Here is a 23,421-nt window from a genome sequence, read left to right on the forward strand (position 1 = left end):
AAAAAGTTTTGTTTTTTTTTTGGACGTTCTTCTTTAAGAAGAAAGAAGTCCGTGCTGACATCATGTGCTCTTCTTTAAGAAGAATGGTTGCGGTCGTGCTGACATCATCGCGCACATATTTTCGAGTTTTGTAAGCGGGAACTCACGTGGATGGACGGTTTTGGGGTTTGCAAGCGGAAAATGGGACCACGAGCGGGAATTGAAACGGACGGATTTGCAAGCGGGAGGAAACGAGCGGAAGATGGGACACTTTCAGAGTAAGTGTGTATCGCACTGTTTCAGTTTGTTGAGCTGAGTGGGTTGTATGTTGGTAAAGATGGGTGCTGGCTGTTAACTTCCAGTGAAAACGGCTAGGCAGCCACCGAATGAAAATTGCAGTTCAGTGTTATTTTCTTATTGTGGTGTTTGTTTTGAAAAAGTACTTTTCTTGCAGGTGATGCGTTCTTTGGCGTACCTGACTGTTGTGTTATAGCTCTCAACTAAATAGGGACACATCCAGAAATAATCAGGGACACTTTTGTAAAAAGACAGTACTGTTAACCTGAAATGTTATTAAAATAAGATAATGTGAATTGATATATAGTGAAGTAAAACAAGTCTGTAACTCCAATTACTGTCATTATTTAGTAGGTGTAGCTCACCACCATTTCTCCAAATGTCACTAGTCTTAGGAGGAATTAATAGGGGCAAAGATAACATTTGTGACATCGTCGGGGACATCCTGGAAAATCAGGGACAGCTGAGAGTTGTATATCACACTACACTGTTAACTCTTACAGGAGCCATAGAAAACGTACTGAAAGTGTGAGTTTGTGTTAGTGTTCTCAAGTTGCATGAATCAGTCCCTCGAAAATCTTGAATCATTGCACACACAAGGATAATGAATTTACGTTAAGTGCAGACTCTTTATATGCACACGCATTTATATATATGTATGCAGGTTAATGTTTTCATTGTGCGATTTATCCATTCATTCTTGGATACCTGCTTTATCCAGTGCAGGAGGTGATGAGCGAGCTTGGGCTTATCTTGGCAGTCAGGAAGTCCAGATCTGGGTGTGATTCCAGTCCACTGCAGGGCATGTTTTTTACCAGCATGCTTGCAGGCAATTTAGAGGATCCCTCTTTTTTTTCAAGTATCAGTATGCCTTTGGAAATTGGGAGAAGAGCGGAGACCCTGTGGAAAACCCAAATGGATAAGATAAAGGATAAACATGCAAATTGTACACAGAGGGCATATCGACTGGGAACTGAACTAGAAAACCAAGTGGTGTGAGGCAGCAGCATTAGCCACTGCACCGCTCTGCCACCATGGACCTCCAGTTTTATTCCATGTATCCTACAGATGCAGTTGGCATTGTCATCTCACAGCAGGAAGTTTTCCAGTTTGATTCTGGACTTGGGTGCCTTCTGTGCAGAGTCTGCATGTCCTCCATGTATTCTGAGGGTTTTTTTGCAGGTGCTCCAACTTCCTCCCACATTCCAAAGACCTGCAGTAGGGTAGATTGGACACTCTAAATAGGCCATGTGTGTGAGAGATATGGAATGACGGCCAAGGCAGGGCTAGCCTCCTGGCACTGTGATCATTGCCTCTAGATGACCGTCACTATTGATGTGGCACTCTGACCACCATGTGCAAAAAGGAGGTAATGGATGGATAGACAGGAGAATTGAGAGGCCTGTAAATTGCCAGTAGATGTTTATTTTATTTATTTTACATTTATTTTACATTTGTTAACCGGGCTAGTCTGGCTGGATACATGTCCATTTTCAGCAGAGGCCCGAGGAGAAAAGCTCCACTATCAGAAACTAAAATACACTACAGTTTATAAAGTAACTAGTAATACTAACTATACAAATAAAACTAAACTAATATAGTATAATACGGCTACATACAAGTACAAATACGTTTTTGATGTAAAAACCTGAGTAGATGACAATTAAAATTCAGTCGGAGACTGAGGAGAAAAGTTTCAGTGTCAACAAAAACAATTTAAAGTAGAAAAATATCCATAGTAGTTAGTCATGAACAACAAGTAGGTATTAGTTGTAAGTATAAAAGTGGTTAAATATATAGTGTTAAACATGCAGGTTAGTAGTGTAAAAGATTTTAAGAGGCTAAAGAAAGTATAAAGGCAAGAATGACGTAAAGAGAAAGGAAAAATAAAGTACGGCTACTGTTAGGTACAGGAATTCTGGACTTAGTGAGGTTAGGAACTAGCAGTAGGAAAAGGAGAGGGGGAAATAAAAGTTAGAGAGGAAATGTAGGAGGTAAAACAGGATTATAGGAGGTCAGCTAAAAGAAGCAGGAGACAGACAATCAAAGAGGTCAGAGGGGAGTCAAACAGAACTGAGAACAGAAGAATAGAGATAAATAAAGGGACTGTGGAAGTCAGTTTAAGTTAGAACAGAAGAGCAAAAGTGCACATGTGCAGACTGAAGAGAGTAGTAAGTTTGCTGGGGTCAGTCAGGATTGGAGCAAGGGCATAGCCAGTGAGTTATTAGGTGCGTTTTCATCTGTTTTTTGAAAAGCTGACATGAGTCTAGGGAGGTCAGTTCTGTGGGGAGTTTATTCCAGTAAGAACCAACAATGTTTGCAAATAAGGAATCTCCTGATTTATTGTGAGATTTCACAGTAGTAACTAGTACCTTGTTAGCTGATCTAAGTGAAGTGAGATTTTTATAAGGAGTGATGAGTTTATTTAGTATGGGTGTGTTGGAAGGGTGATGTAGAATTTTAAAAGTGATGATTAGCTGCTGTAGTAGTATTAGGTTGGGAAGTTCAAGCCAGTTTAGTTTTTTAAGTTAAGACAGTGATGAGTTTGGAATAGAGAGCCAGTGGCAAATCTGGCTATACTGTGGTAGGCGGTATTCAGTTTTTGAAGATTAGCTTTAGAAATATTGATAAAGGAAGGAGAGGCATACAATAATGTAGAAATGAGGTGAGTTTGGGCTAGAGTCACTCGGGTAGTAGTAGTAAGGAAGGGCTTAAGTCTGTAAAGGGCACCCATCTTTTTATTGACTGACTTGATAGTTAAGTCAATTTGATAGTCAAAATTTAGCTGATTGTCTATGGTTATACCTAGCAGCTTAGTGGATGAGTCAGGTTGGATGACAGTGCCATTGCATGATACAATGGAAAAAGTGATAGGGGTGGATTTAGAGGTAGGGGTGAAAAGTAGTAGTTTGGTTTTTTTGGGGTTTAGGAGGAGACAGATATGTTGGAACCATTTTTCTGCTGCAGTGAAAACCACCTGGGTAGCGGAGTGGAGTTGTGCTGGTGACGAAGCAGAGCAGATGAGAGTGGAATCATCTGCATACTGAATACAAGTGGATGAAGGGAGGGAAGCGGACAGGTTATTTATGAAAATAGAGAAAAGTAGGGGACCTAGGATGGATCCTTGTGGAACGCCAATAGTAATTGGGAGTTGAGAGGATAGATGACTGTCCCAGAGGACTGCTTGTTTTCTATTAGTCAGGTAAGAGTTGAACCACTGTAGTGCCTGTGAGTCTAGTGAGAGGGATTGTAGGGTATCGAGGAGAAGTTTATGGTTGACCATATCGAATGCTTTAGAGAGGTCTAAGAATATTGCAGAGGTGAACAGGTTGTTGTTGCGGTTTCTATTGATAGAGTCAGTGAAGGAGAGAAGGGCAGTTGAAGTACTGTGGTAGGGTCTAAAACCATGTTGTGAGTCTACAAGCAAATTGTTATTTAAGAGGTAATGTAGAAGTTGATGGTGAATGCAGCGTTCCATTATTTTGGAAAGAGGAGATAGGAGGGCAATAGGCCGAAATTTGGACAGTTCGTTGGAGTTACCTCCTTTATGGAGGGGAATAATATGGGAGATTTTCCAACAGGATGGTATTTTGGATTCAGTTATGGTTCTGTTTATTAAGATGGAGACTGGGTAGGCTATCTCGGATGCAGCTAGTTGCAGATATTCAGCTGGAAGCTTATCTGCAGAAGGGGTGCAAGGTTTGAGTTTGGATAGTAGCTTGTGGATGTAGGTTGTTGAGACAGTATTGAGCTTTAGTATGTGTGTGCTGTTTTGAGTGGGGGTAGATTGGAGGGTTGAGGGGGGAGTCATGGTACTTGCAAGTGAGGTGACTGTCTGAGAGAAGAAGTTGTTGAAAGTGTCGGCTATTATGTTCGGTTCAGTTTGTGCTAGGCTATCTGGGGTAGGTGTTTTGGTGTTGCCTGGGTGGAGTAATTTGTTTATTCCTGACCAAAATTGTTTAGGGTTTTGGTGTTGGTTTTGTTGGTATTGAAGGTGGTAGTTTTTCTTGTCCTGAATGGTAAGCTTCTTAGTTTTATTTCTCAGTTGTTTGAAGTTTTGATGGTCAGTTGGATTTTTTGTGGACCTCCATTTAGACCATAGTTTATTTCTAGCTCTCATAGTTTGTATAGTTGTTTTAGAGAGCCAAGGGGCTGCTTTGGATTTGACTCTGACTAAGCGGGATGGAGCATGTTGGTTAAGAATTTGTAGGAAGGTATTGTTGAAATGGGTTACAGCCTCATCTATTGGGAGGTATTTTAGAGTAGACCAGTTGTATTCCTTGAGTTCATTCTGAAAGGATGCTAGGTTGAAGTTTGTTTTGTTGTGTTTGGTACGATAAGTAGTTGGTTTGGGATTGTTGAATTTTTGTTTAGTGATAAAGGTAAGGAGGTGGTCACTGATATTGTCAGGGAGTATTCCTGTTTTGTAGGAGAGGGGATTGTTGTTGGTCAATATCCAGTCTAGAATGGTTTGTTTGTGGGTGGATTTATTTATTCGAGTAGGTGAGTTAATGGTTTGATGATAGTTAAAGAGATTAAGGTGGATGGAGGGTGAGGGGGATTTGCAGGAGTTCCAGTCAATGTTGAAATCACCTAGGAGTATGGTTTCTTGGGGAAGGCTACAGGAGGCCCAGCTAAGGATATTTTCTAGGGTATTGATGTTCTTACCTGGGGGGATGTAGGAACATATAATGTTTATAGCTTTGGATTTATTTACTTGGAGTTTGGTGCAAAGTATTTCAGCATTTGCTGGGGAGGGGGGCAAGGAGTTAATTAAGGCTACCTGAAGTTGAGATTTGTATAGGATGGCGACTCCTCCACCCTTTTTATTAAGACGATCTAGCCTTAAGGTGCTATAGCCTGGGGGAGTAAATTCATTATCTTTGGTGCTGGGTTTAAGCCAGGTTTCTGTGAGACAGAGGATATCAAAGGCATAGAAATCAATTAAGGCATGGAGTTGTGTTACTTTGTTATTAATGCTACGAATATTTAAGTGAGCAATGGAGAGGGAGTCAGTGGAGAAGGGCGTGCTAGTAGCGTTAGCTGTATGGTTTGAAGGAGTGGGATTGGGGATGGTATTGGGACCTGGGTTGGGGTGGATGTCCCCATGTATCAATAAAAGTGTTTGTGTGGTTTGAAAGATATTTGTGTACTTGATGGCTATTAGATAGAACCGTTTGGAGGTTGTGAGTCTGTAATGGTGTAATTTATGGAAACGAGGGGGAAGGTAGGGACTGGTTGAAAGTATATTAATGTGGGTTTCGTCAGGTAGAGGAAGTGTAGTTGTACTATGTTTGGTTACTACAGGAGGTTGGCTAAGCCTGAGATGTTCGTAGGAGGTAAGAGTGTAGTAGTAAAGCAGGATGTTAAGTAGGAGAAGAGGAATTATTGAGTTAAGGGTTAAAGGCATAATTTTTATAGAGTGAAAGTTCGTAAGTATAGGACTTCACGGTGTAAAGTAATAGGTAAAGTTAGTATGGATTTGCTAGATGAGAGAGGGTGTGGTTATATGAGTAAGGGGTTAAGTGGTAGATGTGCAGGAAGTAGAGATAGGTATATTGATAATTAGGGGTGTGTCTAAGTAAGTTTAAAGGTAGGACCCCTGGGGGTGGGTGGGAATTGGGGGTAGGGTGGGGAGCGGAGTGAGCGTAGCGAACGGAGCGGGGAAGAACAGGACAAAAGTTGCAGAAAACAATCAGGCAAGAAGAGAGAAACAGGTGTAATGGTAAGGGTGAGTTCAGCAGTTTAGAGTTTGAGGAGATTGAAAGGTAAGTGGGGGGTAAAAGAAAAAGTGCTGGGTAAAGTTGGTAAAGGTAGACTATGGAACAAGAGAGGACAGTAGGTAAAGGTAGACTATGGAACAAGAAAGGACAGTAGGATTTGCAGTGGGATACTCAGAAAATGTAGTAGTATAAGTTATGGTAAGAAGGGCGCCACCTAGTGGCCAAGCTAGGAAAAAATATCAGATAGAGCAAGCAGGGGGTTAACCAAGATAAGAGAACTAGAAACAGGGTAGAGAGAGAGGATTGTAAGGACTAAAGGCAATAAGGAGTGAAGGAGAGGGGACCAACAAAAGGCCAATCTAGAAGGGGGGGGGAGGCTGCTGGTTAACCTGGCAGGGAAGTAGAAAATGTCCTAGTGAGTAAAGCTAAGCAGTACAATGATATGACATACTTTTCACAAAAAAAATCTCGGAGGACAGTCTGTTAGGAGGATATTTAATCCTATTCAGGATATCAGTAGTTTAGAAGATGTCCACAGGGCCTCTTAGGATAGGGAAGGGCAGGAACCCAGGTGTAAAATCTGTTAATGGTTAAGGGTAGAGAGAGAAAGAAAAAACAAGTAAGGAAAAATAAATTATTAATCAGTTATATGAGTACACAATACTAGCACAGATGCTTTAAATCCTGGCAATACAAAGAACAGTATAGAGGTATGCTCTAGGGCACACTGTATGAAGCAGAGTAGCTAGATAGCTAGATACAGTGGGGGCCCCAAAGAACAAATCAAACAAATCTAACAGTAGTTGTTAGCTAGAAAAACCATTAGGCAAAACAGCATTTATCCTAATAACTGGGTACAACAATATACTAAGCATAGATATCTGGCAGTCTAGTTAGAATAAATGCATAGGCAGGCAGCAACTATCCTAAAGATTGGAATACAATCAATATAGCAAGCATAGGCATCAAGCAGTCAAACCAGTTTCCACAGAACATATGGGTAAAACAGCATTAAGCAGTTATGGATCTAGGTCTAATATTACAGTATCCCAAAGGGTAATGTGTGTTAAAAAATACATACTTCATAGTAGGTCAAATAAACCTGAACAAAAATGCAGCACTGATATTAGGCAGTTTTAACGTTACCAATGAGCATTGCATTTCCATAGGCAAAATACTTCAGCATTCAGAGACATTTTACAACGCTATTGCCCATCATGAACGCCAGTAATATAATTGTGGGAGACCACGAGGAGGCTGCCTAGGGAGGGACACTGCTAAATGGTCACAGCAGGGGAGAAAATTAGTTATAGATAAAAGTAAGAGGGATATATAAGGATATCTACAGTTGCAAGGAGCGAAAACAGTTGAGTTAGGCACATAAAATGATAGACAGGTAATGTATTGTGAACTATTTGTGTGTGTCTGTCTGTACATATACATGCATCCTGTCTAGCACTGGTTTCTGTGTTTTGTCTGCTGATTGCTAAGATAAACCCTGCTTCCTTAGTGATCCTGACTAGGATAAAACATGTCTCAGAAGATGAATGAATGAATGGGCCTTAGTAAGAAATTCATGCTTTGCTCGGAGCAGCATGGATAGTAAAACCTGTTGTCCATGGCTTAGTATTATTTCTGGGAAGTGGACTGGACTGAGAAACTTTTTAAGTGTGTTCTGTTGTGGTTATTATTATAATGCAAATGGTACGAAGAAAAAAGTGCATAAATTACTACAAGGTACTACAAATACCTTAGAAGTTAAAAAGCAAAGCTACTTCTCCACCTAAGTCTTGTTTGTCTCTACTTGCAGTATTTCTCTTGTCTTTAAGCGTTTTATTTTATGCAGTCATCTGGAGTACGTTTGCTGAGATTAGTATCTCATCAAAGTTTGTGGGGCTTTATAACAAGTGTCCCTGACGTAATTCTAAGGCATTGATATTACATTAACATTGTTAGCTGTCAAAGAGGGTGCAAGGATGCAGCCTGTCTGTACTTCACAAAAGTCTTTTTGGGTTTCCAAAAGCCATTGTATCAGTTTGCTTTTATTCATAATAAGTCCCATGCCTGTTAACATGGCTAACATATATAGAAGTGGTTAAGTGAAAGTACTGCATAGATGAAGCTGGGAGATGTATCCGAGTGCTATATAGGTGGGATTTTAGCATGAAGAATGTGGTCCAGGTTTGGGAATAGGGATACAAATGCATTAACAAAGCTAGTAAATAAGACTGGAGGCAGTCTGGATCCTGATGCTTGCCAGAGAAGACTGAAAGTGGTTGAGAGTGCTGTTAACCAGTACTTTGTAGGTAGATTTTATGGTGTGCAAAGAGTAAAATACTTTAGAAAGGTCATTGTAGATCACTGTTGCCTATTTTTCTGCATCTGTATTTCTAAGGAGACTGCTAATGCATGTGAGTAGGACAAGTGTGCTGTGGTCCTTTTAAACGTCGTCGGTAGTTTGTAAAGAGAGTATACTTGCAGAAACAGTCTTTTAGTTGATTAGTCATTTTTTCTGGTATTTTACAAAGCTGAGAGTAATGAGATGGGTCTCTATTATTCCAAGTGATTTTCCCCTGACCAAATCTTAGTTAGCATGGTCTACAAGTCCAGAATGAAAAGCTGTAAGTGTTGGTCAGCTTCAAAAAATATGTTCACAACTATTCAAAGCAAGTTTCCATACTTCCAAAGCACACCAACAGAAGCAGGCACTCACATACACAGACATAGACATGTACGTGCAAGCACACACACACACACACACACACACACACACACATTTTAGCCAACCTGGTAGACATATAGAAAAATCTGTGGAAACATAACCAGGTGGGAGCTAGTATTTGTAATGCAGTATGGGGGGGTGCATATAGTAAATGAGTGGATCGGCTAAATGCGGCTGGGGTTAGGCGACATTTTCTATCACTTGACAAAGCCGAACTGGGTAGGATCTAGTGTCTGTAGGTCCCCAATGTCTTTGTTTATGAGCTCCATGATGATCCTCTCCATAGCCTTGCAGACTAAGCTAGTCAGGCTTATGGGGCGATAGTTTCCAGGGTCCGTAGAGGTTCCACCTTTGTGGAGTGGGACCACTGTTGCTGTACACCATTCTGTGGGCACATATCCTGTAGTGAGGCTGAGATTGTATAGCTGTTTTATTTGAGGGATTAGTTCCTCTTGGAGTTCATGTAGGATGCAACCTGGGACATCATCTGGTCCCATGGAAGCAGTGTTTTTTGCTTTGGAGAGGGCAGCCTTCACCTGAGCATCAGAGGTGTTTGGGAGACAGCCCTCTGCCGGGATAGATACTTGCTCTTTTGGGGGGGAGGGGGGGGAGAAGTTTGCACTAAACCTGTCTGTCAGGATATTGGCGATGTCTGTGGGTTCAGTGTATTTTTTGTCATTTAGAATCAACTCAGAACAAGTCTGGGAGTTGCATCCCAGGTTTCTAACATAATTGAAAAAAGCCTTATGATTGTCTTTGGTGTCCTGTGCAATTTTTCTCTCGAAGCTGGCCTTGGAGGATTTTGAGGGATTGTAATTTTTTGCTAGTACTGATCAGAGATGCCTTCCCTATTATGGATTTTGCTCTATCATATAGTAGCTTCCTCCTTCTGTTGTACAGTTTATTTATGGCAGGGGTCCACCAGACTGGACGCCTGCCTTTGGATGATTGGGTCTTGGTTTTGTTTGGAATAGCATGATCCATGCATTCCTGGAGATGTCCGTAGAATGCGTTTATATAGGATTCTGCAGTTTGGGCCCTAGTTTCCACTGGCCCTGGGGCCTTGAAGGATTCCACTTTGGTTTTGAGAAGTGAGAAGTTCACTTTTGAGAAGTTTTTCACTGTGGTTTTCTGGGCTGGGGGTGGGTTCGGGATGTGGTCATCCAGTGAAATTAATTTATGGTCTGATCTTACCAATGAGGGATATACTTCTGGTGTGGAGCATAGATTCCCCATGTTGGTAATGATCAGGTCTAGTATGTTGTCCCCTCTTGTGGGAGTGGTGACTAGTTGTTCCATAGCATTTGAGTTTATAATTTCCAGGAACCTTTGGGCTAAGGTGCTGGAGCTTGAGTAGTGCTCCCAGTCAATGTTTGGGTAGTTGAAGTCGCCCAATATAATGGTGTTCGAGAGATCTTCATGTTCTCCAATGTTTTCAGGAAAGCCGAGTGGGATGCCTGACTTTGAGAGGGTGGTCTGTAGGATGCTATAAACTGAAAAGTAGTCTTGCCCACTGTTAGTTGCACATGGATGGTCTCCGATACTTCCTGCAATGCCACTAACCTGGAGGTGTGGATATCCTTGATAAATATGGAAACTCCCCCTCCTTTTGTGGTTCGATCCGGGTTTTGGGGTCGAAAAGCATGATATGAGGTATAGCCTGGTAGTGCTGGGGTGCTCTCTGGAGCCTTGAACCAGGTTTCTGTCACTGCACAGATATCGATGTTCTCCATACTGAGGAGAGCTTCGAGTGCGTGCATCTTGAGGTTAAGACTTCTGGCATTTAGCAGCATTACCCTTAGTTTCTTGTTCCTTGTGCTGTCTATGGGGGTGGGTTTGACTTTTGAGCCTTGCCTAAAAAAGGCACTATGGGGGTGGCAAGAGCCTTTGCCAATATCCGAAAGCCCAGTGGTGATGGGTGCAAGCCGTCCCTAGCGAAGCAACGTTGGCTTGTCGAGCATGTCATCCCAGGCTGACAGACACTGGATCCCCTTTGAATGACACCAAAATTTTAGCCAATTGTTAAAATCTATCACTTTGTCTTTGCACTGTGGCATCATTCTAGGTGAGGGTAAGATGCTGCTCAAGGTCAGGGTCATACCAGCCTGGGTTACATGATCATAGAGCTCCTCTGTCTCTTTTCATGTAGTCCAGGGAGGTACGCCTCAGGTTATTCACACCAGCATGTACAATGACTGAGTCATATTTGTATTTGCTTTGGAGTGACCTGAGTGCTTGCGTTATGTGGTGGATCCTAGCACCCGACAGGCAGCTCACTGTGACCTTCTCTTTATTCAGCCTGGTGAGCGGGATGTCAGTGTGTCTGACAATAGAGTCACCTATTACAAGAGTATCAGGTTTGTTATTCAGCCTTATGGGCTGTGGCTGCTTGGCACACTGACTTTGTGGGCTATGTGTTGTGCATGTTTTGTTTTGAGGTAGCGTTTGCTTGGATGTCTGCTTTGGAGGTCTCTGTTGCTTAGGTAGATTTTTATTTAGAGCCTCAGAGTATGTTTTTGTGTACTTATGTGTTTGGATCGCTGATGTGTTGGGACTATGTGATACTGGAGCAAACTCAGACAGCCCTGGTTGAACTATACCTCTCAGTTGTCCATATCTTTGCAGAATGAATAGATATTTGCTTCTTATTTTTGGTTTGTTCCTCATACAATGAAGTCACTAAATGAGACATTTGAGTTTCAGACGTCATAACCTTCAGAAAAATGCATGCTAATGCAAGACCTGTTATTCTATCAACTGTCAAGTTTATACAAGAGCATTTTTTAGTAGTGTTTGTATGTTCCCCCAATATATTTAGCCTTGTCCAGATTTCCTGCATTAAGAGGTTGAGAGGTATGTGCAAATCGCTTTGTAGAATTAGGAATATCCAAACCTCTCCATTGTCCCCAATTTTGGCTCAAAATGTTGCTCTCCCCTAATAATCCTGCCTCAAAATGGCAATTTTGGAAGAAAATGTGATTGAAGTCTCCTAGAATAATGGTGTTGGCTTAATGCATAGGGACACCATATTAGTTAGGTAGGAGATATGGACCTGATGGGGTACATAGAGGGGACCTATAGTTAGGTATGACACAGTAAGGAGTTTTGTTAATGCTAAGCTGGATGCAGAGGAATTCCACGTCATTATCTCACATAGCAAGTCTGGAGATGAAATGTTGTTTAAGAATATGTTGTTTATGAATATGTAGACACCATCACCTTTTCATCTCTGGTGATAGGCCTGAACTTGTGGCAGGTATTGAAATCCTGCATTAAAGGAGTGCTGTCATCTGTCTTAAACTAGGTCTCTGATGTGCATATACATACATATATATATATATATATATATATATATACATATACATATATATATATATATATATATATATATATATATATATACACATATATATATATATATATATATATATGTTTACCAGGGGAAGCAGTGCTTGTAAGGAGTGTACCTTTTAGCTTAGGCTCTGAAAAGGAAAGTGGTTATTTTCTAATTCATGTAGCTATAAAAATTCAGTATAAAAACTGTAAGTTTCTGAATGCAAACACACTAGTTAAGCAGCATCATGGTAGGGAGTACTTCAGTACAGAGAGATTCAACTATATACATAGCCATGAGTTCCCTTATACCTTTTTGTCAAAAGCAAATGCACACCATGTTCACAGAGTTTACAGTTGTTGTAACTTTGAAAAAATCAATCTGTTTATGTATTTCTTGCACTAAAGTTGAGGTGTGTGTGTGACAGAGAAATGCCCTAGTTAGCTGTAACAGGTGGAATTTATGTGCAACTGTTTTGTTTAGCAAATGGTATCATTATTGTGGTATAGAATTTTAAAGCAGTGTTAGCACAGCAGGTAGCATACATGCATCTTGATGCAAAGGGCTGTAGGTTCTATTCATACAGCATGTACATTTGTATTTTAAGGGGGTATGGTACTGCAGTTCTTAGTATGTCCTCCTTTGGATGAGACACCTAATAACTATGAACCTGCTTTTCAGCCTGCCACCCATTCCCTATTGCAATATATCAACTTACCATTTATTTTAATGTAGCACATGCAATTTATTCTTCAAGGGCAACAGGCACTGAATTTGTAAATGAAACACGGAAATATAAAGTTTTTTTCTAGCAACAACCTCTTCATTGGTTTCAGATCTCTTTAATGTGGAATTATTCAGATGACTTTTACTTCTGCAGAGATTCTGCATACTGATTGATATTGGTGGATTTTATGACAGAAGTTTGAGTGTTCCTTTATGGTTGAAATGTTCTGAATTGGGCAGGCTGTCATTATTGGTTCATATGATTTGTTTCATTACTTAAAGGAAAGATGCTCAGAACTATAAATTTAAAACACGCTCTAACAAGTGGTGCTGTTATACAAGGGATATAATTCAATTATTATGTAGTATAATAGTCAGGAAGGTGAATCGAAGAACTCTTGCATGTTTCTAAAAATGTGTGCAAGGAGCCTATGATTTGGAAACGGGCCAAAGGTAAACTTACCCTGCCACTGGCCAGATGCATGTTCGTGAAATGTGGGTTTTGATGCTGTTTCACTGAATGTGGGTTTCAAAGGTAGAGAAGTTTTAATGCTAAGTCTGTTTTCATTGTAAGACTATTGCTTTGTTTAGGTTTAGTAAATGTCTGTCAGTGTTTGTGCTATAAAATTTGAAATAAAAGTTGTAAATGAAATCCAGATATCTGCAGTCATTGTAGAAGTAAAGAATAAAACAAGTATGCACACAGATTTGAACAATTTCTATAAAATGGGGAGAAATAGCCAAGTAATGGGACACTGGAATGGCTGCGTGGGTGGGTGGGTGGGTGGGGCAGCATAGGGGGTGGGGCAGTGTGGGCGGGGCTTGGGTTTGCACCCCCCTGCAAAAAATCCTGCGGGCTCCCTTGCATGGTTTATATGCAAATGACCCCTTAAGGACATCAAGTGTTTCAGCTATATGGCTTCTGAATGTTCATGACTTTTTCCTTTTTAAGTCTTTATGGACAGATTCAGGCCAACAAAGCCAAATACCACTAGCTGTGTACATGTATGTTTTGGCCTTCTTATGACCTCGTCAGCATAGCATTAGCAGACTGTTTGGCTATACTCTAGAAACACAGAATATCACATAGGAGGATCTCAGGAGCTCAAAAAGACATGCTGTTAATGCAGTACTATCAAAAAGTGAAAGTATAAAGTTGGTGTCACAATGCAAACATACTAGAGATGATCCTGGTGTGTGTCACTAAATTGGAGAGATAATACCTTTATCTCTGGCCTGAGTAATCTACAAACAAGGTAACAGTAAATGATGGATTTGTTACCAAATATACCACCATCCAAATATCACAACACGGATTTATCTTTCTATGCCACAGAGTGGATCACTCTATATAGTCATTAGAATCTATTCCTTGACATATACATTGGACCTTATATGGAATTAGGAAGAAATATGTGCCTGTCTATGCTATGTCAGTAGGTTACATTTTAAATAATTAATCCACATTTTCAAGTCTTCATAAGAAGGAGAAATGAGCTGGTGGTTTTACATTTCATGAAAAAATGATTGTTGTGCCTTTATTTCTGATTTTTTTGTAGTACTATTATTTTCTGCTCCAGCATTATGTATGCACTTTTACTGTTACTGGCTCTATTGTACACAGTGTTGTGTTGAGACATACAAGACTTTCTACTTCAGTGTGGCACCTCTTAATGTGAGTCTGTTCATCCAGCTTACTTGAATCTACAACAAAGCAAAGATCTTATTAATAATGTTTTTTGACTTGCTTGTGTGACAACATACAGCTGTGGCTGGGGACTTCCAAGATAGTTACACACTGAGTAACAGCTTGTTTCTAGTCCTCTCAGTGTGAAAACAGAAACTCAGCAGAGAAGGCCAGTAGATTTCTGTTTATGGGTAAATTTCAGTAACTGGCTAGTAAGTGCACTGCCTGGATGCCAGGAATAAAGAAATACAGAAGACATGGGAAAAATTAGCTACAAAATGTGAGGAAGAAACACTGACATGGGAAAGTTCTGCAGCTGTTCAGCAAAAAGCAATGCAACCTTCAGACATGACTTCCAATAATCTACAGGAAGATAGAAGACAACTGCATACAACCCTAGTTAAACTAAACAAAACACTGATGGAGTATATCAACACAAACAACAAAAGGCTGAAAAAATGGAAGAAGCTGTAAACAGATATTCAGAAGAGATGATAAAGCTGCAAAAAAAAAACAAAGGCTGAAGGGAAGAAAAGGCTGGCTGAGTATGAGACTGCTCAGGAAGAGATCTTTCAAAAAATAAGAGAATTAGAGGACAGAGCACATAGGGAAAACCTGAGATTTTCAGCTATACCACAGAAGCTGGAAGGAACAGACTGCATTTATTTTATGAAAGCACAAATAAGCAACTGGACTGGTATTCCACAGAAGGAGTTGTTAATTGAAAGGGCACATCATGTGTATGCTCCAAACCTAGCTATAAAAAAGCAACCTAGACCTTTAATAGTAAAGATGCAATCATACCAGCAGAAGGAGTTGATTCTGACAAAACTGTGGCAGGAGGACAAAATACTAAAAGTGGGAGACAGCAGAGTGTTTGTGGAGAATGATTACTCATTGTACACCAGGCAGAAGAGGAGTGAATTCATTCTACTATTCAGGGAATGTCAAAACACAGGTGTGAGATTCAAACTGCTGTATCCATCTGTCTTTAAGGTATTTTTCCTTGGACGGACAACATCATATTTTGATGAAGTGCATGCTAAGTAGGAAATACAAAACTTTGTGCAACAAAAAAGTGAGCTGTGAAACAAAATGAGATTGTGCTTCTTGTTCTTCTGGTAATAAAGACCACAGAGAGATTGTACCTATGAAACCTTTACCAGTATTTCAATGGAAAATGTTGGAGAGAAGGAAGGGAGCATGAGAGTTGACTAGAAGAATCGACAGTAAGTTGGAAATGAAGCAGAGACAGGATTTGGGCAATGTAGAAGAACAGTAATAAAACCAGTAACTCAATGTGGGAATACAATGCAATAGTTATATTTGTGAACTATGACAAAACAAGAAAATCTGGAAAGATTGGCCTTTTTCAAAATTTCTTGGATTTGTGGGGGACTCTAAAGTATATGCCCTACTTCATATCATTAATATTCAAAAAATGTTCTGGGGAGGGGAAGAGAGGGAAGAAAGCTAACTGTAAGAAAAGAAAACATTTTCTTTTTTTAAGAGTACTGCATTTGTGGTGTGTGGCTTTCTTTTCTTGCTATTTTTAAATGTAATGGGGATTGTAAACAGGTGCTGTTGTTTTTCTTTTTTCCCCTCTTCTCTCTTTCTTCTTGTACAGTTTTGAGAAATATAGGCAATGCAATGCAAAAAAAAGAAACCTGGTTGAAAAGGCATGACAGGGTTGAAATTAATGTGCTTTTTTCATTCTTGCATGGGGAAATGACTGTATTAAGGACCTTTGATTAGTTTTAAGGGAGAGCAAGTAACTGAAAAAGAATATTGAATATTATGAGGTTTTTTTTCTAACAAATACGTGTATACTTAGAAGCAATTCTGCAGCTGGTCTTCATGTTTCCATGGAAACAATCCGATACAGAGAAACTTGTTGACTGGTTCTCGTGTCTCTGTGGAGACAATCTGATAAAGAGAAACTAGAGACAGTCTGTTGGAAGGTGATTGGCTGGGGGAAAGAAAAACAAAAGAAAAGACAAATTTACTAGGACATAATGTTCTCTGAAAGCAGTCAGGGGTTTTCCCAGCTGGGAGGGCTTTAAAGATAAGACAAAAACCATTAGACTTAAGGTTTTCTCAATTTTTTTTAAATGCAATGGGGATTCTAATATAAATAGGTGTTTTTTTTTTCTTTTTCTCCCTTCTTCTCTTTGTCTTTGTTCAGTTTTAAGAAATGCAGGCACTGCAATGTAAAAAGGATGGAGAGAGGAGAAGTGGGGGAGAGAGGAAAGGTCTGGTTAAGAGAGTATGACAAAAGAAAAATCATTGTGCTTTTTCCCATGCTTGCATAGGGAAATAACTGTGCTGAGACCCTAGGCATTAACCAGTAACAAGTTTATTACAAAGCAGGGCAGTTGCTACCATTTCGGAGGCCCCCAGCAAGTTTCAGGTTGGGGGCCATACACTGGAGAATATAAAGTTTAACAAGTTGCTGTCATGTTCCCTTCCCTGTCAAGCTCATCCAGCACCATTTAACCATCAGTTTGTAGTGTTACTACATTTAGACCATTAAAATGACTGACCTGCAAGTGCCAAGGTACACACACTGACTGGCATTTAGTACCAATGTTACATTACGACAAGCCCCTGTACCACAGCAAGGTAGCCACTCACAGAGATGCATGAACACACTGACTGGAATCTAGTAGCAATGTTGTTTAATTACAACAAGCCTCTGTACCACATCAAGGTAGCCAGTCCCACAGAAGTACACAAAGACACCTACAATGACTTCCACACACAGGACATGGGCACACAGGACAAAGACAGCACTACAGCAACACTGAACGGAGACACCCACACAAAGTCCTTCACACAGGACAGAGACACACAAGACAGATATCTACACAGATTTTATCACACATGACATAGACACCCACACATGATAAAGAGAGCACTGCAGCAAGACTGAACATCAACACCCGCACAGACTCCTACATGCAGAATAGATACCCATATAAGATAAAGACAGTATTATAGCAAGACTGAACAGACATCCACACAGACTCCCTCACACAGTACAGAGACATACAAGACAGACAGCTACACAGACTCTTGCATATAGGACATAAGACATCCACACATGAAGACAGCACTACAGCAAGACTGAACATTAACACCCACATAGACTCCCACATACAGGAGAGAGACCTACCCAAGATAATGACAGCATTAGAGCAAGACTAAACAGATACACAGACTCCCTCACACAGGACAGAGACACATAAGACTAGGACAAAACTACAGTGAGACTGAACAGAGACCCCCACAAGATGAAGCAGAATGTTTAAAGATCCTGAAAACCAGATTAATTCCACAATCAGGCTGCTGTCCTCCTTGTCACATTTCCTTCAGATCAACTCCTGGCTTGTCGAACAAGTACACAATCAAGTATTCATGTTTATCAATACTGCGTGAATGAGCATGGATATGCTTGTAAGCAAGTTAAACTGCTCAGTCAAACTCCCAGTTGATCAAACAGTTTTTTTTTGCTATGTAGGACATGTTTCATTTTTTTGCATGTGAGAGAGCAGCACCTCTCTCTCTCTCTCACTCTCTCTCTCTCTCTCCCTCTGTCTGCTTGTTTGAATAATTGTTTAAGGATATAGAGGTGTGTTTTCTGTAAGAATGGGTTTGCTGGGTGGTCAAGAGGTGTGGTATCCAACAGCGTTTAGGTACCAAAAGGGTGTGTATTGTAGTCAAGAGGCAAGGTATCAAGCAGTGCCTGCAGTACTTGTGATGTAGGAGTCAAAGCCATGCTGCATCTGTGGTGAAGGTTCAGTGTGTGTGTGTGTGTGTGTGTGTGTGTGTGTGTGTGTGTGTGTGTGTGTGTGTGTGTGTGTGTCTGTCTTATTAGAAATGGTAGGACATCAAGTGTTTATTGCGTTTTGTGAACAATATGTACACGCAGGCACATGTGAGAGTGCTTAGGTCTGGTGAGTATAGTCTAGAGTGTCTGGCTGCATGCATGTATCCATTTAAGAAACCGGTTGTGGGCTGTGCTGTGGCTGCTTGTGATACATGTCTTTAGGTGCTTCCAGTCTGTGTATGTATCTACATATGCAAGTGTATGAGAGACTGTGATCATTGGGGGATCATTTTGGAATTTGGCTGGTATGGTCTAAGTAGGCTAGCAGTGTGTATGCATGCTTTGAATGAGGTGATCAACAGTTTCCTGAGAATGTGAAAATACATTTTGTGTTTCAATTAAATGGGATGAAACCTTTCTACTGTCAAACTAATCTACCCACTCTTCTCCCATTCCTTTTTCATCATATGTATTTCTAACAAAATTACTTTCTACTTTACCTCCTAACCTCCCCCTTTTCTTCACATCTGTCCTTCAGAATTGCCTGCATTTGCCTCTAGTTTATACTGTCTCCATCTATTCCCCTCACCTATTTACCTAAAATTCATTAATTTCTCTTCCTCTCAAAAGATTTTCACCCTCCTTCCTCTGCCCTCTTCTATATTTTCTTGCCCATCCCTCCTCTCTACTCTTCTGATAACCTCCCTGTATTCACAATATTTTCTAGTTATGCAACCAACAGTGAAATCATGAACCCATACTACAGTTGTTTATTTACTTCAACTCTGTAGACTAATTTAAGGATACAGTCATATATAATGTTTAAAGTTTATCCTGTAATACTCTGTAATTATCTGGTCATTGTGACTCAGTGTTTATTTATTGTGTGCATGTATGTTGCATTTTTTATAACATTTTTGTAAGCAACTTCAGAGTTTTTCTCCCCTGGGCCTCCGCTGAAAACAGGTTCTCGCCCAGTCGGACTATCCCAGTAAATGAAAGTAAAATAAAATAAAATAAAAAAAATACAGCTTACTTCCCTAGCTGGCTGCTGCAGCCATTCAGAAAAGTAGAACTTACTTCCCTGGCTGCTGCAGCCAATCAGGTCCCTTGCTTTACTAAAGCTGACCCAACTAAGTGCAGCTTACAGCCAACACTTAAAAAAAAAACAGAATCACAAAGTGACATTGCACAGCTGGGCAAATGTCTAGAAAGCACTGAACAAGGTGCGGAGGAGGTGAAGAAACCTGCAGCTGCTTCATGTGGGGGACCTCATATACAGGGAGATAATCGGGGGTTCCTGCAGCTGCGGGTTCAGCAGGTGCCCAACCCTGGCTATGACTCAAATATATTAGAAGCAATAGGATTAACACAAATACAAAAAGAAAGCTTTTCAGTCATACTTAACACTTTTCCCAGTAAAGGCAATTACACATGTTCTACCGAAGGAGACAAATCTGGGTACAATACAGTTGATGAGAAGAATGCCCTTGGCAAACATCAAAAAAATGAAACAATAATGATATTGTTAACTCTAACTGGAGGCTGGCATAGGAATGGAGTCTATTCCTTTCACAATGTTAGAAACCTGTAACATTTGGAGAAGTTAAAAAAGAGGGATGCATAATGAAGAGCTGCATTAGTACCAGAGAATCACTATGTCTTTGGACCTGTCTCTCACATTTTTCCCATGCTGATTATCATTTTTTTTGGGTGTGGTTGGGGAGAAGGTGAATGTGTGGTATTTATTCCACGTTTGTTATGTGGAGATTTTCTACCTGGGGCCCCTTTGGACAACTCACCTACAAGATGTAAACTCTGTTTGTTGCAGCTTGCTTTATAAAGTAAAAAAGGCTGGGAACAATATTTCAGGTATACCATATTATGACTGTACAAATGAGTTATAAATAGTGTAGTACAGAGAACATCAGTAAAACCAACAGAGAAAATCACATAAAAGTCATATTACTGTCAACCAGCAGTCAGAAAGTTAGAAAGCTCATACACATTCCTTACAAACACAACTAATAATCACAGGCAAAAGACAAACAGCCCTGGTTAAAGAAAAACAGAGAGAGGTTGAGGTGAGTCAGATGTACCGCGCCTTAGGGACCCATGGGGAAAGGAAGGGTGTAACTATGTAGGAGGGCTGGGATCCTGGAGGGATGTGTGAACAACTTAGGAGAATCACAGAAAAGACCCAGAACCTTGCTTAACCAGCTTATGGCAGACAGGCAGAGGGATGGCAGGACAAAGACAGATGTAGTGAAAGTTGCCAGGCTGAATGGTAAGGAGATGAGGTAGGAAGTATGGGAAAAGTAAAGAGAACCTATTAAGAACAAAATAAGTGGTATGGTAGAGAAGAGGAGGAACTAGTCCCGAAACAGAGAGGGAACAATGGCTATAGATGCAGAGGAGAGGAGAAGGTGAAGTTACAAATAAAATGAAGGGTCCAAAGTAGAGGAAGAAGGCAAGTATGAACAGCCAGTGGGCTGGAAATCAGTAAGGAGACATTTGAAGTCCAAGGAAGCAGCTGGTTGTGCAAGAAGAGGCACAATGGCAGTAGGTAAAGGAAATAGTCAGCACCATGAAACAAAGGTAGATCTGCAGCAGCCAAAGTACTGGAGAAGGGGAAGGAAGCATTCTGGTGATCCATAGCAGAATACCCTCAACCGAGAAGTGGTCAACTATAATGGAAATAGCAAGTCAGTCCTATTATTGGACAGGCTTTGAAGTCAGAGATATTCTTAAAGAACATGAGAAGTGCTTAAATATGGTACTATATGTGTGCACTAATAATATGGCAGAAAGAACTGTTGAGGAAGAAAAGGGAGGATCATGTGCAGTCAGGTGATCCTCTGTGGTGACCCCTAACTGGTAAAAAATCCGAAAGAAGAAGAAGAAGATTGAGGTGGCCAGGACATTCCTCATTGTTCAGTAGATGGTGGGCTCTAGAAAACTACCAGTAATACATATTGTTTGCTCAGTCAGGAATGATATGATCAAGGATTACAACTTTTTGTTCAGTGAGTGAATCGCGGAGGAGAGGACATGGACTAATCAATGAAGAGTACGGTTTATGAAGATAATCTTCTCCCCAGACAGAAACTATTTTGCTTGTGGCAACATAGTCTTGGTGAAGTCCATATTTTAGACATATATCTGATCAACATGCCCCTAGATTAAAGTGACAGTCAGGTGGCATCAGAAAGATTCAAAGGCAGAAGCAGGGATGGCTATAGTAAGATCTGGAAAAGAAAGAAGGCTTATAAAAGAAGAACAGATAACAGAAGAAGTTCACAGGAGAGCATAAAATTCAAGGGCAATATAAGTCTAGCAGGTAGAGATGAGGGAGTACATGATGAGCAATGCTAGATAGCTGGGTAGGAAAAATGGGAAGGTGCAATAATACCAGGTGGACAGGTAAACAGTGGAGGTGACTGAAACCTGGGCAAATCACAAAAGGGATGATGCACAGAGGTCATAGGATATCACCTAGGGCAGAAATGATAGGACAATGAAAGGTAAGACACTGAAACAATCTATATTACTTTATTATTCTTCTTTATATTTGATTAACCAAATTAACCTTACTGGACAGATCTCATTTACAGAGGGACATAGGGAGAAAAACTCACAAATGAATACAACATAATAGTTACAGCATCACACAGATATATGAGGATACAGAATAACTGTAAAAAAACCCATATATTAGGGATCACAGAGTTATCATATATGGAACAAAGAGCATGAAATTCAATGTGTTTACCTATTAGCTATTACAGATAAGTTCAGTATCCCCAGTCAGACTATCCCGGTAAACAAAAGTAAAATAAAAAAAAATAAAATACAACTTACTTCCCTGGCTGCTGCAGCCAATCAGGTCCCTTGCTTTATTGAAGCGGGCTTGATTGAGTGCAGCTTACAGGCAACAGTTTAAAAAAAAAGTAAGAATCATGCAGTGACGTTACACAGCTGTACAAACATCTAGGAAGCACTGAACATGGAGGGGAGAAGGTGCAGAAACCTGCAGCTGCTTCATGTTAGGTGCTTGTATGCCAGAAGATAATCGGGTCTCCCAGCAGCCAGTAGTTTGGCAGGTGCCTAAAGCCAGCTATGTTACAAAGCATGGAAATGAAAAAGCATATTTAATATTATAAGGCATTTTTCTGGCAAATAAGGTATCTTTAGCAGTTTTGTGTCTGGTTTGCATGTCACTAGAAGACAATTTGATAAAGAGAAATGGCTTGGAAAAGTGTTTACTGAAAGCATTCAAGTGTTTTCTCAGCTGTGAGAGCTATAAAGATAGACAAAATCAAATAGCACTTACTAACAGCACAGGTTGTACCATGTATCTTAGAACAACTAACCTTTATTTTTGTTAACTTTAGCCTGTCTGTGTAGCTATCAGCTTAGAACTTTTGTTCTTATTAGGAAGCAAAAACTTCAATATTTGAAGATGCACATAGTTTTTTGTGTTATTATTATGTTAACAGGTTTTGGGGGTTTGGAGGGGATTGTTCTCTTTTAGGACTTTCAAAGAAACAAAAAGTTATGTAAGGCCTGGCATAGGCTCAAAAGGATATGACAAGTAACAACTGTATATAAGAACAACCTGTCCAACAATATATGTATGTGACATAAAAGTCGGAACTAGACAATTAACGAAGAAACCAAAAAAAAAACTCCAAACCAATGAATACCAAAATCCAGAGCAAAGGAGAAAAGCGAACCAGTTCAACTGTAGCTCACTGCCAAATTTATTCAAAATAAAAGACAAAAAACATATGAGATCAAGCGCTTTCGCCTGGATCAGTACCAGGCTTTTTCAAGATGAGTTTGCACTCACAAAAACACAGATTTATATACTACAAGTAATAATATCACATGATCAAATGTGTTAACAGCCTTTACATATTATTCTCCAAGATACAAAAACTGGGCTAGGCTAGATAAAATGTATATCTCACAGGAACAAGTGCATTTAATTGAAGATCTTGAAACGTACCCATTAACTATTTCAGATCATGCGCCAATAATAACTAAACAAAAACACAAGGTAATGAAATAAAATTGAGACACTGACACTTTCCAACCTATTGGCTGAAAACAAAGGAATTT

The sequence above is a fragment of the Protopterus annectens genome, chromosome 12.part0, assembly GCF_019279795.1.
Source record: "Protopterus annectens isolate FY-2018-M chromosome 12.part0, PAN1.0, whole genome shotgun sequence".
Taxonomy (NCBI): domain Eukaryota; kingdom Metazoa; phylum Chordata; order Ceratodontiformes; family Protopteridae; genus Protopterus; species Protopterus annectens.